At 47.7% G+C, this 26745-nt stretch overlaps 1 protein-coding gene and 1 long non-coding RNA gene across 3 annotated transcripts in view; both read right to left on the bottom strand.

Annotated features, from left to right (window-relative positions):
• OSR1 (odd-skipped related transcription factor 1) overlaps positions 1–26745 on the bottom strand; it is a 363752-nt gene that overhangs the window by 268633 nt on the left and 68374 nt on the right.
• Positions 6802–25959, bottom strand: LOC144281184 (uncharacterized). Of its 2 annotated transcripts, none has more exons than XR_013349665.1 (4): positions 25746–25959; positions 24564–24651; positions 9837–9944; positions 6802–8658 (listed from the first exon to the last, which is right to left on the bottom strand). It is a non-coding gene; the product is annotated as an uncharacterized LOC144281184 (long non-coding RNA). The 2 variants fall into 2 exon arrangements; XR_013349664.1 differs by lacking the exon at positions 25746–25959 and adding an exon at positions 25606–25714.

Here is a 26745-nt window from a genome sequence, read left to right as displayed (position 1 = left end):
CAGAGGAAGTCTTGCTGCCTCCAAGTCCTCCTCTGACCTCGCCAAATTTGCTCAAGGACTCACACCCAGCAGACACTCACACCAATGAACTCTATGGCCAAGGGGAAGAAGATGAAGAGCCACAGAGGCCCATCCACTGACAATAACATGACCGACACTCACCATGGCCTCCCATGTTCCTGGCAGCGTGCTGAGCTCTCTGTATGGAGACTCCAAATTATCTGGGTAAAAACCCTCTGAGCTACAACATGATGTTGTCTCCATCCTAGGGGAGAAGAACCTACAGCTTACAACAGATGAACAACTTACATAAGGTCGAGCAGCTGGCTGGCACTGGAGAAGAGGCTGGAACTCAAGACCACAGAGCACAGAGCCTGCGCTCTTGAAGTCTTGACACACAACAGTTTTAATTGTAACGACAATCATCTCCTGGCTGTGGACTTTGGGGAGATGCTGAACGGAAAGGAAAGTGCCCTGATGTAGGTGGTTTCATCTGGTCTTTACCTGAACCTCTGTAAGATGAGGGCCCCGGGGGAGAGAAAGCCTGGCACTTCCTTGACCTTTGCCAACTGGAGTGAGGATAACCACCAGAATGCAGGTGGCACACAGGAGGCCTCCTCAGGAGCCACAGCTTTGTGGAAGAACCCAGCCTTTGGGCTATGGAATGGGGAAAGCAGGCTACTTAAAAGTTTTGCCAAGATCTGGTTGTGAGATCTGAGCTACCAGCTCCAAAAAGAGGAGTCGTCACCAGCCCTATGCCTGGCCTCCATTCCCTGGGTGCCTGGAGATTCAGCTCAAGGAAAACAAATACTGAGTGTGGGGGGAAGTTCTTTGCTGCCTTTGAAAACCCAAATGCCAGCAGCTCAGTACTGGATCCTAGGAAGGCTTCAATCACATTCCAGGACTTGCAAGCAGCTCAGAGATGGAATTTGGGGAGGAATGTTTGTTCCTTTCCCCTTGCTTAAAGGATCTGAAGAGTGATTAAAAACAAAAGACGGTGAAGTTTCAAAAGTACATCAACGGCATCCCTTTAAAAGCACACCCAAGCCCAAGATGAATGCTCAAGTGACAAGATACTGTACTGATTAATTATTAAGAACACATTTTGTGCGGTTTGACAGCTATGCCAGAGCAATCTGCTTCATAGTGATTAAACCTCAATAAATGTGGTTCTAATAATGAGCTGGTATTGAATTATCAGACAATGGCAGCCTTAGTAAATCTTAATTAGTTTTGTCTTTTGAGCCCTCCATTTAAATTCTGAGTAATACAAATGTGGGTCTGAGGAGTGAGGGAGGCATGGCCACCATCCCGGGGGTGCCGCCCTGGGCCCCTGGCCCCCCAGCCCCCCAGACGCAGAGTTCGCCAGCATGCAGGATGGTTGGGGAGGAATCAAGAGTGGAATGGGTGGTGGTTGAGGGGGGTGGGGGGAGTACGGGCACAGCTTTTCTGGGAAGTTTGCTTTTCCAACAAACACAGCCAGCCCTCCTTCAAACACCTCTGAGGAAGGAAAGCCTCATTAGGCCCAACAGCTAGACTTTTCGGGTGAAAACAATTATTTCTGAAATGTGGAGCTCTAGGAGAGAAAAACAAAAACAAAAAACACAAAACCAGGAGACAGGGAGGGAGGAGGGCTAGGAGGGGAAGGGCTCCTATGAGCTCAAAGCTAGGAGAGCTAGAAGAACAGGCAGATGGATGACCGGGTGACGGGCCAGCCACCAGGTCTGACTGGAGGCCTTTCAGGGTAAACAAACTGACCAGGGCATACAGCTTTGCTTCAAAAGACCTACAATTACTCGTTTTATTGCTCAGAGTTACAAGATGATGGTATCTCAAAAGAAGGTGACAGCAAGTTAACAGATCAGTCCCTGAGGGTGCCTGGCCCAGACGGAGAGACTCCCTTCTCCAAACAGAGATGCAGGCACAATTAGGCTCTTTCCCAATGAGACATTTCTCCGCTTTGGGAGCCCGGTGGAAGGCGAGTCAATGCACTCTCCACCTCCATGCAAGTTTTGTTACTAATTAACTCCTAATTTGGGAAGGGGGGGAAAGGGGTGTCTCTTTCAAGAATTTCTCCCTCCGGAGATGGCATCTCTGAGCAGCAGCATTTGGCAGTAAAACACAACAAATGTCAGAGCAGAGTGGCTGCAGGGCTCAGGGATTTACGACCGGGTTCCGGAATGCTGTTAAAGCCGTGGCCAGAAACTCTGATTCCATATTGGGACGGATTTGGGTAATTAGGCAAAATAAATGAGTCTTGTCCCAGGAGGCAAGAGGCCTGGGTCCCATCTCTATGTTAACTTGTGTGACCTTGGGCAAGTTGCTTCTCTTCTCTGGGCCTCATGTCACTGTCTAAAATGGGAGTGTGGGGTTTGGGACGCCTCAGGATATTTCTAGCTCCAAAAGTCTATGATTCTAAGATCCTAAAACTTGGAAGACATTTCCCCAATAGACACACGCACTCCAAAATCAATGGGACCTGGCTGAAAGTCTGGTGGTGAGGGACCATTGTCTGAGTGGATGCATTACAGGATACCAGACGTGACTGTGACAGAGGGGTCAATCTCACAGCCTTTAGCCGTCGTCAAGGACCCATTCTTTTCACACTGCAAGCTTGGAACAAGGACAAGGATCTTCAGAGTGAATCCTCAGAGTGGCCTGGGCCTCCTCACTACTTTTCAACCAAGGCAAAGATCATTTTCAAAGGTCAGTCATCTGTTCTTTGGAGAAAAGTTCCGGGAATCTTTCTGTCTGGTCTTCTCTGCCCTGCATGGTGACACTCAGGTTCCAGTTTTGAGCAGTGTGTCTTGCTGGCTCTGGCAGATGCCCTAAGTCTGGCTACTCTGCTTCAGCCTAGCACAGAGTTGGACCAGCGGCATCCTGACACCCTGGCACCCTGGCACCGAGCAGCTTGTGTTTACGTAGTACTGATTTACAAGTGCGTTTGCACTGGGCATCTGCTCCAGAAGCTGCCACAGAACCAGAGAAAAAACTGTACCTCCGCTCGAATTCAAAAACGCTAAACTGACTCTGACAAGAAATGGCACTCTTTACACAGACAGACAATTCAGTTTTTTCCACTGATACCCTTTTCTTCTTTCCCATAACAGTTCCTGTTAGCTAAGGAACTCACCTCACAAACACAACCAACCTTCCCTTCTCCCCTGCAGCACTTCACAACTGAGCTTTATTATTATTATTTATCATCATCATCATCATTATTATTGACTATCTCGTTTCCCCACAGCAGTGAGAAGCACAACTGTCTTGATCAATGTCCTCTCCTCTTTCTCCAGCTCAGTTCCAGGTTCATAATGGGGCTTAAAGAATAATATTGGATGAATTATCAAGTTCCAGGAACCAGGCTATTGCGGCTACCTAAAGATGCTCGCAGAAGCTGCAGTGAGAATGGAATAATCAAGGAATGTGAGGAGGGCATGAAGTTGGGCTTCCCAGGGCTCTCTCGCCCCAGGCCTCTCTCCTGAGGACTCCCCTGGAAGTTGCCTTGCTGGTGGAGCAGTCAGCAGGAAGACGCCACCTACAGATGAGTGTGGAGAAAGCACTGGGATGGAGCCGGTTAAACTTGAAAAAAGCTGAGTCCTGCCTGGGAGTGAAATAGTGCTCACTGACCGGTTTGCTTGGAGCTCTGGTTTCCGATTTCCACTAACATCTTCTGCGCACATCCCATTTTATGTCTCCTGGCCATACCAGCTCACTCTTTACTAAGCAGCTTTTTCCCCCAAAATCTCTAAATAAAACTTGCAATTCTTGCCAAATGTTCTCTTTATCAAGCATATTTAGTAACATGAGTGTTACAAACGGATCACGAACAGATCAAATATCATATGTTTGTTTTCAAATCCTGGAAATATTTTTCAAATCATGTCTTTCTTCCTTTCTCTCCCCCTACCCTCCCTTTTCAGACACATCATCAACCTCCTGACAATTTTGGCCAGGCCTGCCAGCAGGCAGCCAACCAGTGCCCTGGCAAGAAGTTGGGCAAAGTGTGGCTAGGGGCAGGTGGCAGCTGGTGGAGACCACTTATCGGCCCCCTGATGACGTGGTACCTTCTATATGGTGCCACAAGGGAGTGGTGTGTGTGTGTGTGTGGTAGTGTTGGATCCTGCAGGTGAGGCACATTACGGGTACAACAGGGCCCATGTGTGGCGTGGTGCGTATGGTACATGGAAGGACACAGGCTACAGTGTGATGTGGGCGTATCTGAGACTTTGGATGAGGTCTGTGTGCTCTATGAGCTCTGTGAGATATAAAAGATTATGAGATGTTTATGTATATATGGATGTGGTGTGTGTGCATGTAACCATGGGGCATGTATTAGGTGGGATCTGTTGGTGTGGTGTGGTGTGGTAAATGACATGTGGCTTCGTGTAGTGCAACTAAGGATAAAGAGAGGCAGGGGGACATGTGTATCAAAATGACATCTTGGCCACCAGAAAGTAGCTCCAGGTTGACCAGGCCTTGGCTCTGAGACTATTTCCAGCTTTGGGAGAGCTGCTCATGCCAGGGAAGGTCACAGCACCTGCCACTGGCAGAGTGGCCTCCATGCCAAGATTTGAGTCCAGCCTTGAATCTACAGACCTGGACTTTATAATTGGGACAGCTCCATGGCTATCTCCTGATGCCCAAGGATACTGAAGCAAAACAAATGAGGCAAATTATGCTGTGGCTTATAAGCAGCTGCAATTCTAGGTCAAGGGCCTGAGGAAGACACTGGAGCCCTTGGCCTGAGTAAAGTGTGTGGCTGGCTCATGTGTAGCGTTAGTCCCTGGGGCCACATTATCACTAATAATGACCTCAGCCCAAGGGAGACAGAGTCTACTTTCCCATCCAGCAAACAGTACTTCCCTGAGGCCTAGAGAAGGCGCCATGGCAGGCTGCCCAGGATCCCATGCAAAGGTCACAGCTTCTTCCTCAGGGGCTGTCCCGGAGGAGGTGCCAGGCTCCAGTCATGTCACGTCCCTCATATATATATGTGACTTCCACCTCCTTTAAGATTCAAACCCTGCTGTTTGGCCTCCAGGGCCCTCAGGTAACTTGTCCCACTCTAAACTAAGGCAAGGGACCCATCTTCAACACGTAGAGCACAAGGTACAGTTCAGGGAACTCTTGCCTGAGAGCAGCAAGAGGGAGAGGCTTTCAGAAACTGAGCCCAGAGGATGGTGGGCAGGACACAGAGAGTCACACAAGACTGCTGAGGCGATATTCACTTTTGAATCCCTGCTTGTGACTGGCTTTTGAGGAAGAAGGAACCCCAGTGCCTTCCTTTTGTCATTTAAAACTCCAACATGACAAACTGATTTGAATAGCTTACTAACCAACATGGCCCCAGATACCGGGGTTATGGGGAGAATAAAGCCTTCTGAAAAATTACTGCTGGAAGCAAATAACCCAAGAAACGTCCCACTAGCTAGGAACTGTGGGGGCCAGAGGGGCGGTGTCAGCCTAGTGACAGACAAACTGCAGGCCACAATTCTACACTGAACAACACTGAAACACATGGAAGAAGCCCAACTGAGTCTTGTTCACATCTGTGCCCAGCAAGATGCCACCCTCCCTCCTGCAACCCTCTCTTCTCTCCCCTACCTCAAATCCATTGTTCTTCTGTGCTTGTTTGTCTCTGGAAGCCTGAACTCCCATCCAGGAGATGAAATGAGAAGAAAAATCCACTATGGCATTCCTCTTTCTTCTCTCTTCAATTTCCCTGGAAGTAGACACCCACCCTGTTTCCCAAATGCAGTCAGTCCACTTCTCAGTAAGCAATTAAAGTGAGTCCATCCTTTAAATATATGTAGGAATACTTGGCCTTAGAATTTATCCAAAAGCAGCTGAGACAGGCACAGAGAGTCAAAATATTCCCACCAGAGAGACAGGCCCTCCTAGTTATCTCTAGAGACAATTGAAACAGCCTCCTAACCAACCTCCATGCCTCCAGTAGGGTCCCAAATCCCTCATACTCTGACCAAAGCCCGGTTTTCCTGAAAGGCAGTGTTACTCCCCTGCTGAAGGCCTTCTAAAGGCCCCTCAAGTACCAGCTATTCAACATGGCAGCCCAAGTCCTCTCTCTCAGCTTGCCACTCCCACTCCATATCCACCCAAAATCCATGTCTAAGAGCTCTACATGTCATGCTTTTTCTTGCTTCTGAACAATTTGCACAAGGGGTTCCTCTTGTATAGAAAGCCCTTACTGTCTTATCTACTAGTTAACAGATTCCCTCCTTCAAAAGTCTGCTTGCCCATCACCTCCTTTGGGGACATTCTCTCCCCCATCTTGTCCTTGCTGTACCCTGAAACATCACTTCTAGAATCCTCTCAGCTAGAAGCTGTTTCTTCTCTACAAGCCTAAAGGGTGTAGAAGAGAATAGGTATCCTCTTTGCCCCCCATTGCTCTGTATCACTCTGCATGACAACAACCTGGAAAGACCTAAACCTGAAGGGTTGCTCCCTTGCCTTTACTTCTCTCATACTCCACATTTGATTCATTAGCAAGTTCTGGTAATGTTACCTCCAAATGTATCCCAAATTTGACAACTTCTTCCCTTTTTTATCATTAAAATATTGGCCTAAGCCACGAAGGACTCTTATCTAGTGTACTATAAGGTCCTTCTAACTGGCTTCCTTGCCTCCTCTCTTGCCCCCACCTAATCCACTCTTTACACAGCAACTAGCATGGCTTTTTTAACTTTTTAAAACAGACATTTCATTTTTTAGAGAAGTTTTAGGTTTATAGCAAAATTGAGCAGAAAGTACAAAGGGTTCCCATATACCACCTGCCTCCACCATATACATGCAGCCTCCTCTACTATCAACACCCCCCACCAGAATGGCACATTTGTTACAACTGGTCAACTCACATTGACATCTTGATAACCCCAAGTCCAAAGTTTATATTTGAGTTCCCTCTTGGTTTTGACAATCTACAATGACACGTACCCACCACGATAGTAGCATACATAATAGTTTCACGGCCCTGAAAGGTTTCTGTGCTGCACTTATTCATCTCTTCCTCCATCCCTGATCTTTTTGCTGTATCCATGGTTTCATTTTTTCCAGAATGTTATATAGTTGAAATCCTACAATTTGTAGCCTTTTCAGACTGGGCCTGTTCTCTCAGTGATATGCACCTCTTCAGTTTCCTCCCAGTCTTGTCATGGCTTGACAGCGCATTTCTTTTTAGCACTGAATAATATCTCATTGTCTGGATGAACCACAGTTTATTTATCCAGTCACCTACCAAGGACATCTTGGTTGCTTCCAAGTTTTAGCAATTATGAATAAAGCTACAATAAACATCTATGTGTGGGTTTTTTGTTTTTTTTTTTTTTTTGGTATGGACATAAGGAGCACAATTGCTAGATCATATGGTTAGAATATGTTTAGTTATGTAAGAAACTGCCAAGCTATCTTCTGTACCATTTTGCATTCCAACCAGTGATAAATGGAGTTCCTGTTGTGCCACATCCTCTCCAGCATTTGGTGTTGTCAGTGTTTTGGATCATTCTTAGGTGTGTAGCGAGCAGGATCTCATTGTTGTTTTAGAGATGAGTCTTTTTAAATCTTAAATCTGATTGTGTGGTTCCTCTTTGAAAGGCTTTCCAATGAGTTCCCACCATGACACAATAAATACCAAACTCCTTACGATGACCCACAAACGCTGCATAGTTTGGCCTCTATGCAAACTTAATTAGCTATGCCCATTCTGATTGGTCAGCATCTATGCCATGCTGATTCCTTCATGTTTTAATTACCACCCGATTCTCCAACCTCACTGAACACCATTCTCCTCATGGCTATCTTGCTCCAGCCAACCTGGCCTTCTTTCAGTCCTTAAATATGCCAGACTTCTTTCTGGCTTAGGGCTTCTCATTGGCCATTCTTTCTTCTTGAGATGTTGTTCTGCAGATCTGCATATGACTGCCTCCTTCAATCAGGTCTTGACTTAAATACTTCTTTTTTTTTTAAGATTTTATTTATTTATTTATGAGAGACAGAGATAGAGAGAGAGAGGCAGAGACACAGGCAGAGGGAGAAGCAGGCTCCACGCAGGGAGCCCAATGTGGGACTCAATTCCGGGACTCCAGGATCACACCCTGGGCTGAAGGCAGGCGCTAAACAACTGAGCCACCCAAGGATCCCCTAAATACTGACTTCTAAGAGGGGACTTGCCTAACTCCAGGCACTTTCGGGTAGGTAGATAGATGGATGGATGGATCCTAAAAGGAGTGAAAGAAAAGTTGGCTGCTGTGAGCTAGAAGGCCATTTTATCAATGGAAAGAGCCATTTCAGGAGTCAGTGGGAGCACTACTTCAGTTTCCTCTGTCAGAGAAAAAGGACTAAAACAGAGGAGGGTGTACAGAATAGCATAGGGCAAACTGAAGGGATTTGACAGTATCCTTGACATAGTACAAGCTTTTGGAGGAGTGTTGAGAGTCATTCATGCTCCTAGGAGCTTATAAAGCATCAAACCTGGGGCACCTAGGTGTTTCAGTCAGGTAAGTGTCAGACTTTAAGTTTTGGCCCAGGTCATGATCTCAGGGTCCTGGCATCAAGCCCTGAGTCGGGCTCTGAGCTCAGCAGGGAATCTGCTTCAGGATTCTCCCTCTCCCTCTGCTCTTCCTCCCATTCACGTTTTCTGTCTCTCTAGAAAAAAAAAAAAAATCATTTAAATAAATAAATAAATAAATAAATAAATAAATAAAGCATCAGACCTTAACTACACAGTAGCATAAGAATGAGTATTCAATGTACACACCTTGGTAAATTCCTAGAACATTAGACTAGAGGCAGTGTGCCTGGGGAAAGGAGAGGCCAGCTCTGGGCTTGCTGCCTTGTGGCTATAACAAGCTCTCTTGTTTGTATCTTGAGCTTTTTCCAGTTAATTCAGAAATCAAGGCAGAGAAGAAAACTCAGTATCACACGTTACCAGGAGCATCACAGATCAGCTGTGGTCTGGAGAGAATCTGAGCCTGTGCCATTTGATTTTTTTACATGTATTCAATTCCTTTTTTGATGCGATCAAACGCAAAGCTTACTATTTTTAACATTTACGACCAAAGATAATTGGCAACTTTATATAGCCTCTGTAACGACTTTTTTTAAAACCATGTCTGATTAAGACACTATTTAGGTCATGGTGTCTCAAACCGGGTCATGAACCATTAATACGTCGTGAAATCAATTTAGATGGTTCACAAACAGCAGATTTTTAACAAAATAGAATATACAGTAGATGAGAAGAGAAAATCTCAAAGTGTATCACACAGAGTGAGGGTATTTTGGAAAACATATGTTTCAGTTCTATATATAATGTATATATATGCACATATGTGTATAATGAGACACAATGAAAAATGTAGGGGCACAGCCAAAAAAGCAGAAGCTATTGCTCTAGGTTTCACTTGACTATATAAATATGTTATGAACAATGTATAAAATATATTCTAAAATAACTTCAAAAATTCATATAGAATTCATTCATGTCAGTGTAAAGCTGCCAAAGACAATAAGCATCAGAAATAGTACACAACAGTTGTGGCAATCTGGAACATCCCATTTTAAAGCTAGGATCCTAACATTCCACTAGACTGCAACTCTAGTGGAGATCCAGGTTCTAATATCTTCTCTTTTACTCTCTAGCATGATGGCTTTAGGAAAGTCTCCCTCCCTTTTCTGGGCCTCAGATTCCTTATTTCTAAAATGAAAGATGTGGGTTCACGTGCTTCTGAGTAAGCCCTCCACTGAAATCATACATTCTGAGCCTATGAAAATCTGTATGAAATGATCGAGAACTTCAAAATCAAATCCTAGCCGCTACTTACCAGTGAATATCATTGCCAGTTTCTGCAATCAACAATTATGATGCATCCCCCATGGGGCGGTGGTGAGGACTAGAGTCATTCTCACAAAGCTCCTGGCACAGGAGAGATCTGCATAGGAGATGGTTGCAGTTATCACGCCCTTCTCTGCCTCTCTGTACTGTGTGTCTGAGCACCAACCAGTTATACCTCGAAACTGTGACTTTCTGTGACTGTCTCTGAGAATCCTGTCCCCAGGGGGATTAACAAATAGAGAAAGGGAAACTCCCAAGGAAGGAAGAAGGAAAAAGGATGGGAAGGAGGAAGGATTCTCAGCAATAGCAACAGCTCAGTTGCTGTGCTCCAGGCTAAACTTAAAATCTCAAGAGGATGCTCAAGGGCAAAGAGATGTGCCCAGTATATAGGGTCCCCACATACAACCCAGCCTCTGACTGCTCCCTATCCATGCTGAACAGCTTTGCAGGAGGAAGTCAATCCTTACAGTGTGCTGAGATTGACCACATCATAATGTCCACCCCAGGATTCTCCTGGCTACGCCCTCCTAAGACCTCTCACCTGGCCCTGGCCTGCCATGGTTTCAGGGGACTTCACCATGAACTGGCCATATCTGAGAGAGTTCTAGATGGCACAGTCCCTACTGCTGATGCTAATCCTTTCCCAAGTACAAGGTTTGCTACTGGCCTCTACTCCTCCCGTCAAGACAGGTAAGGTGCTCATTCCACTGAATTTGGTTAGGGTGCAGGTAGGTGGACATTTAGTGGTTTTTTTCCTGAAAAGGAAATTAACATTTATGATTCATTACATAAATGCACACTGACTCTCAAGCACACCACCACTGCAAAGAGCTAGAGGTGATGAGACAAGCTAGCATCGTTGCCTGTCTCTAGAAAATGCACAGCAAGAAAGAAAAAAAAAAAGTTCAAACAAATTGTTTATAAAAGCCAAACAAATGTGTTGGGCTATTTCATTGTCACTCACACCCAAGCACTCCTGCTGATGGATGGAGGTTACAGAAACACCCCCCCCCCCACACTGAGGGTCAGTCTTCACTCAAACACCCACTGCTGCCAAAGCTGTCTCCATACAGTGAAAAAAACAAATGACCCTCTGCCTCTACTCACAGATGACATCCCTGAGGCACCACCAAAGGCAGGTAAGAGAGGCTTTACATCCAGGAAAGACACGGCAGGGCATGGAGCCTTTGTCTGGGTTCGCGTCTCCTGTGGTACATGGCTGAGAGGAAAGGAGCCACGTCTATGCTCTGGTGGCCTCAGCCACTGGACATCCAATAAGGTGGAAAGAATATTAAGAGCTACCAATGGGGCTAAGAATTGCCCACTTCCCTGACGCAGAGTCTGGATGACATTGGCAGCTCCCAGCCTGCTAGTCTGCAGGGCCTGGGAGGATGGACAGGTATGCAAGGAGCATAAATCCAATTGAAACAATGGGACAATACCCAGGTCTAGACATTCCCTCCACCTGGGGAGCTGCCTCCACAGCCCTGAGCCTCAGCTCATCTGGAAGGAGGACCAGGATTGCGAGAATGCAGGAATGGCTCCTGAAGCCAGAGCCACCACCAGCAGGCCCTTCGCTGGGTGGGGTGACCATCGAATGAGAGGTGGGGAAACCACAGTGCAGACAGTCAAAGCATCGCTTCCCTGGCAAAGGCAGAGGCGAGAAGGGAATGAACCGACTGACCTGAGAACAGCCCTGATTCCCAGGCCCCTGTCTGGGAATTCTCTTTCCAAATACGAAGGAAATAAAAATAGGTAGGCAGGAAGGCCAAAGTATGTTTGCAAAAACCCAAGTCTGGTTTTGAAATGCCTGCTCCCACCATTTCAAGACTAAGAATAATGGAAGAAGTCGGGGATTCTGGCCCCGTCCCAGGGTGCGAGTGCACTTGGATTTGAGAGCGCGTTCATGTCTATGCCACACCAAATGCTCTGGAGCTAGTCAGAAGTGTCAGAAGCCTTTACAGAAATGAATGAGTAGCTGATGAAGACATGTGGCTGCTGACAAGCAGGAATTAGCCCTATAAAACATTTCAAAGTGTCAGTGATGGAAACGTACTCCACGGCCATACAGTTGCAAGGGCAGAACTGCCCACACTCTGCTAAGCTTTGCCAGTGGCCCAGGCCCAGGACGGGCAGCTTCCACCCAGCTGGGCCTCGAGACAGGACCACCAGGCAACTCAATGACGAACAGACCAAAATGGATCGTGTTCAGCTTGTCACTTCGACTCAACTACCTTAAACATCTGGGTTTTCCTGTAACATCTTGTCATGGGCTGTATCTTAGCATGTGACTGTCTCTAGAGGTAGAGGTAGCTTTAGATTAGAAAGGTAGTTAAATTTAAATGCAGTCATTAGGGTGGGCCCTAATCCTATGTACTGGTGTCCTTTTTAAGAAGAGGAGATCAGGACACAGACATGTACAAAGGGAAGACCATGTGAAGAGACAAGGAAATGATGGCTGCCTTCCAGCCAGGGAGAGGTCTCAGAAGAAACCAACCCTGCTGACATATGACATCCTGACCTAGGACCTCTAGCCTCTGGGATTATGAGAAAAATAAGTTCCTGTTGTTTAGGCCTCCTGGTATGTGGTTCTTCGTGATGGCAGCCCAAACAGACAAATATACACTGGCTGGGCCTGTTCTGTGTGTTTAATTAAAATGCCTGGACGTTTCCATTTGTTAGCAGAAATCAGAAGGTAGGTGAGGAATTCACACACCTGCAGCACAACCTCACAGACATGGAAGCCCACCAGTGCTCTGGAGCTCAAGAGAACTGAGGACAGGGACAGACACCCAGTGACAAGCCAGGTATTAGGACAAGATCTTGACACTCATTTACACTCACTGTAATCCCGACAACTCTGAGAGGTAGGCATCATTATACCCATTTCACAGATAGGGAAGGTGGTTCTTAGAAGTGATAAGTATCTTGACAAGGATATATATGTATTCAACAGCATAAGAGAGATAAAAGGGACACCTGGGTGGCTCAGTGGCTGAGCATCTGCCTTCGGCTCAGGGTGTGATCTTGGGATCCTGAGATCGAGTCCTGCACTGGACTCTCCACGGGGAGCCTGCTTCTCCCTCTGCCTATGTCCCTGCCTCTCTCTGTGTGTCTCTCATGAACAAATAAATAAAATCTTAAAAAAAAAAAGAAGGGAGATGAAAATCCAGTCTCACTTTAAAGGTTGTATTTCTCCCTCCAATATTCCTCCAGAATCAGTGATACAAATTCACAAACAATTAAGCCATCCACCATTGGTGTGGTGGGAAGGCCCATAACCAGAGGCATCTGGGCAGGGGCTGGCAGATGAAGGATGCACTGACTGCGGTTTCCAATCATGTGTCCCCTCCAGCACAACACGGTTAGGTCACACTCTCTTCCCCACATCCAGGGAGGGGATGATCTGAACCCCTCAGTGGATAATTTGAAACCATACCAAGGGATTCTAGTTTCTGATTCCAGGGGGTATGGGATCCCTGCTGGGAAGCCCCATGGAAGGGATTTGGCCGGGGATGCCCCCAAAGACACTTCTAGCCCTGAAAGTCCATGGCTCTTGAACATCTATGGAGCCCCGAAAGTATAGCACTCTGGCATGGTGCCTCCAGAACATTCCCCAGAGCCGAGCTCAGGGTATCCACACCGGATCTTCAACTTCTCTCTGCACAAACAGTGATCTGGCTAAAAAGAGCAGCACAGAGTGCCCAGGAATGGCCTTGGCAGGTCAAGATCAAAACCCCTTGAGGGTGAACTAAAAGTTTGTTGTGTTTGTTCTCACTTGCTCAGATCCAGGGAGGGAAGTGGAAAGACGCTGGGCTGGCAGGTCGGCACTACCCCCTATTCTGTCTTAGATGTGGCAGGACAAGCAGTTCTACCATCGTGACCCTGCCAGGGAGCGGATGACAAAGGCCAGGCCAGGCTGATGGCTCTGGGCCCTCCAATTCCAGCTGGGGTCACTCAGACCCCCACATGAGCCCAGCCTTGTCCTGAGGCAAAGGAAAGATAGATGGGAGGCTGGCCAGCAGCACACAGGCTCAGTGCCCAGGCAGCTGGGCCACCCATCCATCCTGACCGGGGCCCTGGTGCTGGTAACTGCACTCAGCACTGCATTTACCTCCCTTCCCCATTTATTCCTCCCCCCACCCTGATGTTCTCCAAGCTCAGGGCCCCTCGGGGCCTCCCTGGTCCTCTCCAGAGCTTGCTCCAAGAGAACAGGACCAAGGCCTGGACTGGCACCCCTAGTCAGAGAAATGTCACTACTGGCCTCAGCCATACTTCCTCAGGGAAGCATTTCCTGACCCACCAAGACTGGGTGAGAAGCTATTCTTCTGTGCTCCTAAAGCCTCTAAAACCTATGACATTGTCTGAAAATTATGTTGTCTGTCTTTCTGCACTACTAGAGTACAAGTACCTAGAGGGTAGGAACTGTCTTTTTAACCCCTGTATTCTTAATGCCAAGTATGAGATACAAAATTCAAACAGTATTTGTTGAGTAAGTGGATTAAGATAGAAGAAAATTTCAAGGGATGCTAAAGACCTCTCCACCCAAGCCAAACTCCTGTCCTCATACAGTACAACCTTGGGGCACTTGCCCCCAAAGGCCTCTGGAAAAGCAGAGGGAGATCCCATAAAGTGACAGGAAGGAATTCATTCAGGGATCCAAATGAGGCCCTGGCATCAAAAGACAAGAGAGAACTCAGCAGCTTTTGGGTCTCCTGCCTGGTAGCATTAAGTTAGCAGCTGACAGGCACCTGATGAGAGAGAAGGAAATGGGGCATGACAGAGAATAGGGGGAAGGGGTCCAGGTAAGCCCAAAGGTAGAGGAAAGACCCCAAACCACCCAGCAGTCAAACATCTCAGCCCTCTGACCCCAACCTCCACTCATGTGAAGCTTGCAGGAGCACAAATGAATCCTGATCGAGAATGCTAGAGTACTGCCAGCATCCTCTCAGCCAGGACCCACAGTCCCTGAAAGGTAGGAAATGGAGATGTGGGATAACCTTGTCCTGCCCTCTCTCCCCTCAGGGAGCTCCCTATGTAAACTCTATAAGAGCCTGAACTGCATGGGGTAACTGGTGAGATATGGACAGATGGCCCTTGGGGATACACACAGCCCTGTGGTCTGGAGGCCAAGTGAAGCTTCCTCAGAAAAGAGCTTGGGTCTGGCCCTTGATGGGTTAGCAAGATTTACAGGGAGGAACATCAGACAGGGTTGTGAAGGCAACAGGTGTAGTGTGCTCGGAGAGCTGGAATTCCAAAGGGCAGGGATGTGGGGAGGCCTGGAGATGCTGACAGGAGGGAGCTGGAGAGCCTCGAGGGTCCTGGAAGGCCTGCAGCTGCTGAACTGATAGCTGGGCTCTGGAACTGCTCTACACACCAGGAGCCCATCAAAGGTGGGTGCCTGCCCTCCCCAGCGGCTCCTTGGAGGGCACCCTGGAAATAAATGGCTGTCCTTCATCCCCCAGGGCTTGGTACCACCAGTTCCATTTCCCAGCCCAACTACTAACAGTGCCATGGTGAAGTCTCACTTAGGCTGGCCTGGCCCGGCTGAAGGCAAGCCTACCACAACTCCTCCCCAGGGGCCACTAGTGGGACGAGGAGGCCCTAGGAAGCAGGGCAGGCTGGGCCAGTACAGGTGGGCCAACTGGATCAGGAGCTTTCCTTATCAAGTGGCTTCTCTAGGAGATGCACTGTCTGCGGACAATTTGAAGACAGTGTAAAACAGACTTCGGTCTACCACAGGGCGCCTACGTATATAGCACACAGGGAGACAATGACTCTGGTTCTGATCTCACCCTCTTCCAACAGGCCCACGGAACTTCAATACTCGTATTGTCCCTTCCTCTAATGAAACCCTCCATGCGTACCTGGAGCTTCTCCAAACCACAGATATGACCATGTCACTGCCCTGCTCAAAAGTTGAGGTGTCTTCCAGTCCCAACTGCTTAGCTGGACTTTCAAGACACTTTGTTTCTCCCAAACCTATTTCTGCAGCCTCTCCCTGCTCCTTCTCGACTTAAGCCCCTTTACCCTGGAGAACCATGGCTTGGATTTGATCTCAGCTGTTGAGTTCTGTCCATTCATCAGGGCTCTGCAGCTACCTCTGCTCTCCTCCCCCTGGAAGCTTTCGTAACCACGACCCCCAGGAGCATGTGATTCCTTTTCATATATTTTTGACATTCCTTTTGATCCTTCCTTGCCCACCAAGCCAGTCATTGGCCATATTTGTCAAGGAGAATGTCTTCTCACCTTTCTGCTGAAGCCACAGAGACCTAGAGAGCAAAGCCTAGCTCCTGTCCTGCTGGGCATTCCCCTCCATGGTGCCCAGCATCATGTCGTCATGCCCTGCCCCAGCAAGTGCACCTCAGTTGGGCTCTGGGGATATTCTTTTTTTTTTTTTTTTTTTTTTGGAGAGAGAGAGAGAGATAATGCACAGGCACATGAGGGGGGTGGGAGGGACAGAGGGAGAGAGAATCCCAAGCAGGCTCCATGCTTAGCACAGAGACCAACTCGGAGCTTGATCTCACAACCCCAAGATCATGACCTGAGCTGAAATCAAGAGTTAGACACTTAACTAAATGAGCCACCCCTCAGAGGTCCCAGGATATTCTCGACTAGTGGGCAAGGCCCCCAGGCTATACCCTCTTGAAGAGAACTCTTCCTCCCCCAGAACAATCTTGCTATGCTGTAGTAGCTCTGGCCGAGAAAGGCCCAACAGAGAATATTACGACCTTGGAAAACCCCACTCTGCCTCCAGGATCAGTGGCAGCTTGGACGTCTGGCACCAAGGCCAGCTACATCATTTGCAGGGCCCAGTCACCGCAAAATGAATACACAGGCCCCTGTTCAAAAAAACCACAAAAACATGCTATTAAATGTACTAAAATACAGAGGTTTCTACTTTCTTCTTCAGTCTCTTTCTTAACCTGTTATGGTGGGGTTTTTTTCTAAATAAATTTTATTTTTCAGAACAATCTTTGATTTACAGAAAAAAATGGTGAAGACCACCCAGACTTCCTGTCTACTCCACACCCAGCTTCCGCCAGTATTAACATCGTCTGTGAGTATGGTTCATGTGTTACAACTAATGAGCTAATAGTGATATTGTACTTTTATCTTAAGCCCATACTTGATTCAGATTTCCTTAGCTTTTACCCAATGAGTTTTTCCAAGCCAGGATCCCATCCAGGACACCACGCTACTCTGAGTCACTGTATCTTGCTGGGCAACTCTTGCTGTAGTGGTTTCGCAGACCTCCTTTGTTCAGGATGACCTTGACAGTTTTGAGGAGTGCTGGTCAGGTGTTTGGTTAAATGACCTCTACTTAGATTTGTTTGATGGTGTTTCCATGATTCGACTGGGGTTGTGGGCCCCTGAGAGGAAGCCTATAGAGGTAACGTGTCATTTCCATCACATCATATCTAAATGCTATGAACCTGACTTATCACCATTGGTGTTGACATTGGTTCCCAGACTGGGGCCATATTTGTCTTGTTTCTCCACCATAAAGTTCCTCTATGTGCCCCCTTCTGCCTCCTTTGGAAGGAAGTCACTATGCACAGTCCACACTTCAGGGGTGTGTGTATGTTCCATCTCTTTAAGGGTTTTCTACATAAATTATTCAGAATTCTTCTGCACAGATTTTTTTGTATTCAGCTGTTTGTATCAGTAACAATTCAATACAGCTTTATTTTCTTGTTCGAATTGTTCCAGCTTTGGCCACTGACAGCTCTTTGAGTTAACTCCTATGTTCCTCTGATATACTAAATGATGCTCTGCTGGCCCGGGCTTCCTTTCCCTTGAGTATATTGACAGGCAGAGGCAGCACATTGAGAATCAAGCCACAGGTCTTGAAACTCTGGCTTTCCCAGTTCTGTGGCCTCCCCTGGTCATTCTGTCTCCACCTCAGTTAGGTCCCCATCTGTAAACTGTGGATCCTCCTGCCCCTTCCCAGCCCCCTGGAACTGCTGGGAGTATTTATTGGAAACAACAACTCCCAAGTGTTTAGCACAGCCTCAAACACAAGGGAAGTCCTCAGTAAACAGGAGCTGCATTTTCCCTGAGGTTTTGACTCTCTGAGACTCCATGCCAAGTTCCCAAGGTGAAACACAGCTTTTATTTCTAAGTCAGAAAGGTCAGCTTGGGCAAGCCTGGTGCTAGAAAAGGTGCCCAGGTAAAAATTCTCTTTGCAACATCTATACTCAATGTTACCTCCAAATATTCAACCCATAAAAGCACTGTCCAAAGGACAGCTAATGGAAGCCACTTAAGTCTGCAGCATTTTCTGCCCACAGGCCCAGGGGGTTAGATTTGTGTTGGGTTTCAGCAGCTAGTGGACCTCCAGTGGGATAGATGTCCGGGCTCAGGGATCCTAAACCACAAAACTGGTCCCACAGAACACCACCTGTGACCTTGCAGACAAGGGGATGTTTCTTGGTTTCCATTCTATTGGTTCCCTTTAACTCCTTGGAAAGCCAAATCCTGAGAATAGTTACTTCCTATCCATGGAGGGACTCTGACTCAAGGTCAAGTGTCATCCTGAGACCAGTGCACCTGCACACACTTTCTGAGATGTATTTGGCCCAGCACACCAGAAGGGGCACCAGCGCCTGGTCTTTTCCAGGAGGGGCATGAAGGGCATCTTCCCACAGAAGCATCTTCTCCCTGCCATATGATGAGACAGCTAGCTATGGGGTCTGAAAACCCACCTGCTGGCAGGACTCACCAGGACAAAGGAGCCCAAAGGTGGCTCTGACTTTCCCCTCATCCTGGCTCAGCTGATAGGAGTCTTCACTCAAGTGGGTTCTGCTCTGGAAGGAGATCCTCTCACAAAGACTGGTTCAGAAATTTGCTGTTCCAGCTGAGAAACACTGCTTAGCATCACTGACCTCCATTGGCTCCATCAAGCTTTTACTAAGCATCTACTATGTGCTAGATCTTGAGCTGGGTGCTGGGTGCTAGATGCTGAGTATAAACAGATGAGAAACACATGCTCTTGGGAACCACCAAATATTTTGGTTTATGGGTATTAGGTCACCATAGCTGCCATTTTGAGTACTTATTTTGTGACAAAAAAAAACACATATCACTTAATATGTCATTAACAGGTAATTAATTATCACTATCCAACCATGAAATCATGGCTTTTACAATGTTCATTTTATATATGAGGAAACTGAGGCCCAGACTGGTTATGAAGCTTGTCTTGTGTCACAGAGTGTGCTAGTTGGCCTCTGAGACACAGATGCCAAGACAAGATAGATGTGAAGGATTTATTGGGATAATGCCTGTGAAAGATACAGGGACCAGGGTGCAAAACTAGCAGAAAAGCCTCAGGTATGACACTTGTAAAGACTACCTCCAGTACCTCCAGTACCTCCAGTGCAAAGACTGCCTTTGGGGGAGAGTCCTAGGGCCCCTGCCCAGGGCCCCTGAGCAGAAATGTCCAGGGGCCGGTATACCTACAGCACTCAGCCAGTGGCTGAAGGAAGCCCAGGTTGAAAGCAACCTAGGCTCAAACACTGTGAAGGATCCCAAAGGTGCCACAGCTGGAGGCTGTCAGCCAACCACCCTCCTCACTGCTCTTCCACAGGTTCTTCCCCCCAGGAGATCCCAGCAGCCCACCTCCATGGCTGCAATGCCAAGGAGCCATGGCTCAACCAGGTTTTTCATCCATTATGCTAGACTGACAACCTTATACATGATTAGGTCTTGGAATGCTCTCTGTAGAACTTCCCAGTTGGTCAGTTGACAAGCTTCATGAAGCCCTACCACATGTTCATGCTCGTGGTGTATAAAGAGAAAGCCTGGCCCCCACCTAAGGGAGGTCCTAGGCTGGTAAGGGACCTAAGACTGACAAAAGCACATCCTGAGATGAGCCAAACACAGTCCCTGCCTTCAGTTGGTCACCTTCATAAAGGAACCATCAACCAATTACAAAAAAAGTGAAATGTGTGATAAGGGAAGCAGTCCTGGCAGCATTATGAAAGCCTTCCTGGAGGAAGGAGCTTCTTCATGGAGGTCTGAGAAGTGACTAAGCATTGGTAGATGAAGATGAATAAATGTGGGAGAGGTGTGTTTCCTGTAGAGGGTCAGGGAACGGGGAGGGAGGGAAAGAAAAGAAAGCAGAGGCAATCACATTTCCAGCAGAAGGAAGGAAGGGCCTTGGCAAGGGCCCGAGAGAAGTTATGGCATATTCATGGAGCCCAGTTCCAGTTCTTCTGGAAGGCTGCAGGTGGGAAAGGCAGCCAGGAAAAGTGAGGCCAGAGAGTGTGCAGCCTTGACTCCCCACCAATGCATGTGTCCCGGGGACAGTGGAAACAAATGCTACATGAGGCCTAAGTCACACAGGGTGGGTGCTAACAGCAGTGAGAATAAACAGTGAGAGCAGGGGAGCTCAGCTCTGTGGGGTCAGAGTCCTAATAGATCATCAGCAAAAACAACTCCAGTCATGGGGCGACTGGGTGGCTCTGTCGGTTAAGCGTCTGACTTTAGTTGAGGCCATGATCTCGGGGTTCTGGGATCAAGCCTCACATCAGGCTCCCTGCTCAGCAGGGAATCTGCTTGTTCCTCTCCCTCTGCCCCTCCCCTCACTCATGCTCTCTTTCACTCTCTCTCAAATAAAGAAATAAAATCTAAAAAAAAAAAAAAAAAAAGATGCCAGTCGTGAGAACTGATGGAATCCCCAGAAAGGTTTATGTAGCTATTTTCCTCCAAAGCAAGACCTCAACTTAATCAGATGACACAGGAAACTAAGAACTGGCAATTCTATTCCTACATCTCCATTCTGCAAAGGAGAGTTTCTGAGAAATATTAGATCTTTCTGGCGATGTCTTCTATAATACTGTTAGCCAAAGTGTCCCACTAACTGTGTTCTTCTACCTCAAAAATTTAACCACCTGTTTAATGCCTACTTTGACTTCCCTAATTAACCACACACACAGGGGAGACTCCTTGCAACCTAAACTGTTGTTCTTAAAAAGCATTTTAGCTGTTTGGGTAGTCATGGCCCAAGTCCATCTCAAGTTTGCAAACAGCTGAAATTCCTCCTGATATCTTCACATCAACCCTTCTAGTAACTTACTATGTCGAATCAAACTCCAAGCTTTGTGACATAAAACAATGATCATTTATCACCATCATCATCATCATCTCTTTCAGTTTTGGAGGCTGGTACCTTGATGAGGTGCTTCTCTCTGAGAATCTCTCATGTGGTTGTAGGCAGATGGTGCCTGGAGCTGGAGACCAGACTTCCTCACTCAGATAGATGTCTGGTGATTGATGCTGGGGCTACTGACCAAAGCACCCACATGCAGCCTCTCCATGTGGCCTGAGCTTCCCCGCAGCAAGTTCCAACAGTGGAAGGACCAGTGGAAGCTGGCCTTAACAACTTTTATGAAATCTTTGAAAGTCCATAGCACTATGCCCCCACACTCCACCTGTTAGAAGAGTTGCAAAGGCCCACCCAGGTTCCACAAAGATTCTACCTCTTGGGTGGCCCAGGTGGCTCAGCGGTTTAGCGCCACCTTTGGCCCAGAGCATGATCCTAGAGACCCGGGATTGAGTCCCACATCCGGCTCCCTGCATGGAGCCTGCTTCTCCCTCTGCCTGTGTCTCTGCCTCCCCCCCCCCCCACCCTGTGTCTCTCACAAATAAAAAAATAAAAAAACTAAAAAGATTCTACCTCTTAATGGTGGGCCATCAGGTCACATTACAAACAGAACATGTGGGATAGTTCAGTATCATCAAGGGTATCTGTGGAAAACACACTCTAGCACAGACACAGTAACTCTGCTGTAATAATTCACATCCCTCCAATGTACAAAATGCCCCCATGCTCTCCAGCAAGGTCCCCAGCTTGACATCTGGTGTCTCTCTAAGTCAAGTCCAGATACCATTGTGACCCCACAGGTGCGGCTCCTCTTCCACATTGCCTCAATCTATAGACCTATGAACAAAGTGACATGATATCTGTCCCCTACACCCCCAACATACAATGGTGGGATGGGTACAAGACAACTGCCATACACACCTGTTTGAAGAGGAGGAAAACTGGAGTCATCCAGCAGTAACTAAATAGAAAAAATTCCCAGCTGTTTTCCTACATGTGCAATTGATATGAAATGCAAAAGTTTGCATTTATTCTTTAAAAATTTTACCTTCTCGGGATCCCTGGGTGGCGCAGCGGTTTAGCGCCTGCCTTTGGCCCAGGGCGTGATCCTGGAGACCCAGGATCGAATCCCACATCGGGTTCCCGGTGCATGGGGCCTGCTTCTCCTTCTGCCTGTGTCTCTGCCTCTCTCTCTCTCTCTCTGTGTGACTATCATAAATAAATAAATAAATAAATAAATAAATAAATAAATAAATAAATATGCATTTAAAAAAAAATAAAAATTTTACCTTCTCATTTTAACCTACAGCGAGTAACCCTTGGCTGTGGGGAATGGTAGAGAAGCCCAAGAGAGGAGTGACGGAGGAAGTAGAGCATTGTGGCTGCCATTGTGGGTGCTCTGACCCACGTGGTCATGGAGCTATCAGTTGATGTGTCCTCACCACCATGCCCTCCTGGCCCAGCCCAGTCACCACGGGGATCCGCATGGTCACATGACCACATGGCATCAGTCTCACGTCTTCACTCCATAAGTGAGGACATGAAGTCCCTTGATCCGATGTTGGTGCCAAGCCAGAGTACATGTAGCTAAGGCTAAGGCTGTTGGTCACCATCTTCTGCAGCCCAAAGACAGAGCTATCCACGGAACAAAGGCAGCAGCAGTGCGAGCAAGGCTTGGGGGGCAGCGGGGTGGGCATAGCCAAAGACTTGAGTGAACAAAACCCTGAAGATGCCATTTGAGCCACACCTCTTCTGGAAGACATTAAGCCAATAATAAATCCCCTACTTTGCTTAAGATAATTTGGGTTTAGATTTTTTTTAACTTGCATCTGAAAGTATCCTGGTACACTCCCATTTTTCTCCCCACACTCTTTGCTTTCATCTAAGGTCTAGCCTCCCATGGACCCTTTTTGTCTTTGTATAAGACCACCCCATGGAGGGACACCTAGGTGGCTCAGTGGTTGAGTGTCTACCTTCGGCTCAGGGTGTGATCCTGGGGTACTGGGATCGGGTCCCATATCCGGCTCCTTGCGGGGAGCCGGCTTCTCCCCCAGCCTATGTCTCTGCCTCTCTCTGTGTGTCTCTCATGCATAAATAAATAAATAATATTTAAGAAAAGGCCCCATGGAGTACCTAAGTCCTTCTTGTCCTGGGATAAGCCCACGTGGAGAAGGAAACCTGCTTTCTTCTTTCTGGGTCCTCTAGTCTTTCAAAGAGCTGGAAAGTAACCACAACTCACACATGGCAGCTGTCTACTCAGACTTAAGCCCGGCCCTGCAACATTGGCCTTGACAGTGAGCAACCCCCAAGAGTGCACACCCTGCAAAGGGAAGCACCAAGATGGCCTCATGAGATAGCACATGCCAAGTGCCCCCATCCCGGAAACTGCCCAAGCTAGGACCAGCCACTCTCTCAGGGCTCTGCCTGTTGGCTCCTTTCCTCTACAACTTAGAAGCTGCTAGTATCAACATGTCAGCAGGAAATGGCTCTTTAATCACTGCAAACTCCCTCCTGACTGTAAAGATTAGGTCAACTTTCAGCTGTAGGGCCTCCTCTTCCAGGGTAACGGGGATTGCATTTGACAGCAAATCACAATGCTTAGCACCATCCCACACTCACAATCTGGTCAGATTACATACATTCGACACCTGTGTAGAAGGCAGGGCCTTGGATAACAGGGGGTTGAGAAAGTAAGATTTGGGGTACAATGGGCTCGGGGGAAGAAAGAAGGTCAAAGGTGCAGGATGCAGCAGAAAAGCCTGAGTCTTAAGTAGCTGCTCTCTACAGGCAAGCGATCTGGGGACTTGCTAGCCGATGTACACCAAGCCCCATGGCTCTCCCAATCTGCACTTTGAACCCAGAGCAACCTACCAAGAGGCATGACCCCGGGAGGGGCATGAGATTTTTCAACCTTCTTTCAATCTCTAAACATATGTCATTCATTTGCCCGGACACTTCCGTGGGCTGCAGGCTACAGCACAGCTGGGATTCACTACAGCCATACCACCTCCCAGCATGGAGCTGTAACTCCATCCCTCCCCCTCCTACCCAAAAAAGCTACTATACACTTCAATGTATTAACTACCATTATTAACAAGCCGCCAGTGGTTCAGCTCACAAGAGATCTAGACGCCGAATATGGCAGACGTCACCACTTGAGCCGCTGCCTCACCCGGCTCCACTTGGGGCCCGTGCCACACGTTTATTCCATGGGGCCTCCTCTCTGGTGCGGACTTCAGGGTCTCTCTGTCTTCATGCCCCTGGTGGTAAGTCCTCAGTGTTTGAGAGTGAAGTTGAAAAACAGCAGATCCTCATCTACTGGAAAGCCTACTTCCAGACATACCCAGTGGGCTCTCCAACACCCTTATGAGGCGAGCTCAGCGACCATTCCTATCTTCTTTTGACAGATTCGTTTATTTTCCGAGCAGCAGACACTCTTCTAATAGTAAACAGAACAAAGATCCCTGCCCCTAGGGGGGCTTACTTTCCAAGAGAGAAAGATATTTTAAAATAAGCCAAATAAATATGTAGTAGAACTCAAGTTGTTTAAAGAAGATACATATATCACAGAATATTACTCAGCCGTCAGAAAGAATGAATACCTACCATTTACATCGACGTGGATGGAACTGGAGGGTATTACACTGAGTGAAATAAGTCCATCGGAAAAAGACAAGTATATGGTTTCACTCATCTGTGGAATATAAGAAAATAGTGCAGAGGATCATAAGGGACAGGAGGGAAAACTGAATGGGAAGAAATCAGAGGAGACAAACCATGAGAGACTCTTAACTCTAGGAAACAAACTGAGGGTTGCTGGAGGGAAGATGGGTAGAGATAGGGTAATTGAGTGATGGACATCAAGGAGAGCACACGATGTGATGAGGACTGGGTGTTATATGCAACTGATGAATCACTGAACACTACATCTGAAATTGATGTTGTACTATATGTTGGCCAACTGAATTTAAATTTTAAAAAAAGAACTAAAGTTGTATGTTGCAAGGCAACAGTGGTATAGAGAAGGAAAAAAGAGCAGGGTAAGGGGAGGTTAGGTGTGCTACTGGGGGGTGGTGTTTGCAGAATTAAAAAGGGGTTGGGGTATGCCTCATCAGAAAGGTAAGATTTGAGCAAACACTCAACAAAGTGAGGAATTAGCCACATGAACAGAAGAGAACAGTGTTCCAGGCAAAGGGAACAACCAGAGCAAAGGCCCTGTGGCAGTACATGTCTGGCACCTGTAAGGAGAAGCCACAGAGACCATGGGGACAGGGACAGAGTGAGTGGGGGAGACATCAGTGGAAAGGAGGCTGCAGAGAAACTGTTCCAACCAGAAAGAACAAGTTCCCCCTATGGCCAGAGAGGCAGTACGCCTGCCCCCCCAAAACCCAAGTCAGGCTGAACACAGGCCCCTCACTTAGAGCCCAGGTACTTCCCCTGCAGATTCAAGGCAGACAGGCTCTCTGCCTCTGGTGGTTCTCCGACCTCCGGTCCCCAACCTCCAGCCAGCAGACCGAGGACCCGGCCACCATACAGCAGAACAGGCTGCTCTCCCTGGTTCCTGGAGGACAACATCTCACCTCACCACTGCCCCTGTCCTGCTGGCAGGAGGGCTGACAACCATGAAGAAGTGAATTATAATAATCACCAATAATCAGGGGGCCTCTTCTTTCCTTCACCCCAGGCCCAGAAACCTCCGATTACAGATCCAAGCTCCTGGGATCTCCCAATCAAAAGCTGGCACCTACAAGGCAAGGGCTAGCCAGGTCCGGGACATGGAGTTCTCACCTCCCACACAGCCAGGGCCCAGCGGCCATCTGGCCAGGCTCCGCATGGCCAATCAGACAGCAGGCAGGCTGACACAAGGACTGCCAGGGCATCGGGGCTGCAGGAGGCATCTGAGGCAATGCTCCCCAGCTGCTCAGGCGTAACTCAATCAGGCCTTCGCCAATAGGGGAAAGAGCATATTACAGAACCCCGGACGTGCCAAGAGCTCCTTGGATCTACTCTTTCTCCCAGGCCTCACCCTCAACTTGGGCTCAGCCTATTAGAGCTAAATGGCTCTATTTATGACTATCCAAGTTTTTTGCTTGGCAGGGCACAGAACTGGGGACTTAGAACTCCAACCGCCAGGAGCACCAGGAGCGCAGCTGTGAGTCCTAAGGGTAAAATCACAGAGTCTTGCTCCCAGTGGAAGAAGGTCAGTGGGAAGGAAGCTGCAAGTAGACAGACCAGTCTGGGCCTTCAGCATCTCTGAAGCAGGAAAACAGGTGCAAGGAGCTGACCTTGGATAGGAAGGATAAATAGTCTGGTCTGGGACATGTCTGAAGTTTAGGCCAGAAGTCAGGAAAGAAGTCAGAGTGGAAACACATATTTGGGGGATGTCTGCAAAGAAAGCTATAGTAAAAGGACTGGAGTAGATGAAGGAGGAAAAAATTTACAGGGCATACTGAAACATATCAGAGAATGCTGCATTTAAGAGTTGAGAGTTGAGACAAGGCCAAGTATCCAGGAAAGGAGAAAAAGAAGGGGCATCCAGAGAGGTAGGAAGAGTCAGGGTGGCGATGAAGTAGGGCAGTCATGAGTGCTGCTCATCAAATAGTCCTGCTTCCAGAAGCCTGGTGGGACTGGGTTCCTGACTCTCCTTGTAGGAAGCAGAAACATATGACTTTTTTCGGTCAATGAGTTATAAGTGAAAGTGATACGTCACTTTCAGCCAGGCTTTCAAAGCTGGTGTGATAAACTGGAGAGCTCTCTTTCCTCTGCTATACTGACCACATGTCTTTGC

Source organism: Canis aureus, chromosome 12, assembly GCF_053574225.1.
Source record: "Canis aureus isolate CA01 chromosome 12, VMU_Caureus_v.1.0, whole genome shotgun sequence".
Lineage (NCBI taxonomy): Eukaryota > Metazoa > Chordata > Mammalia > Carnivora > Canidae > Canis > Canis aureus.
Note: the sequence above shows the minus strand (reverse complement) of the source record. Positions and strands in the feature narration are given on the sequence as shown.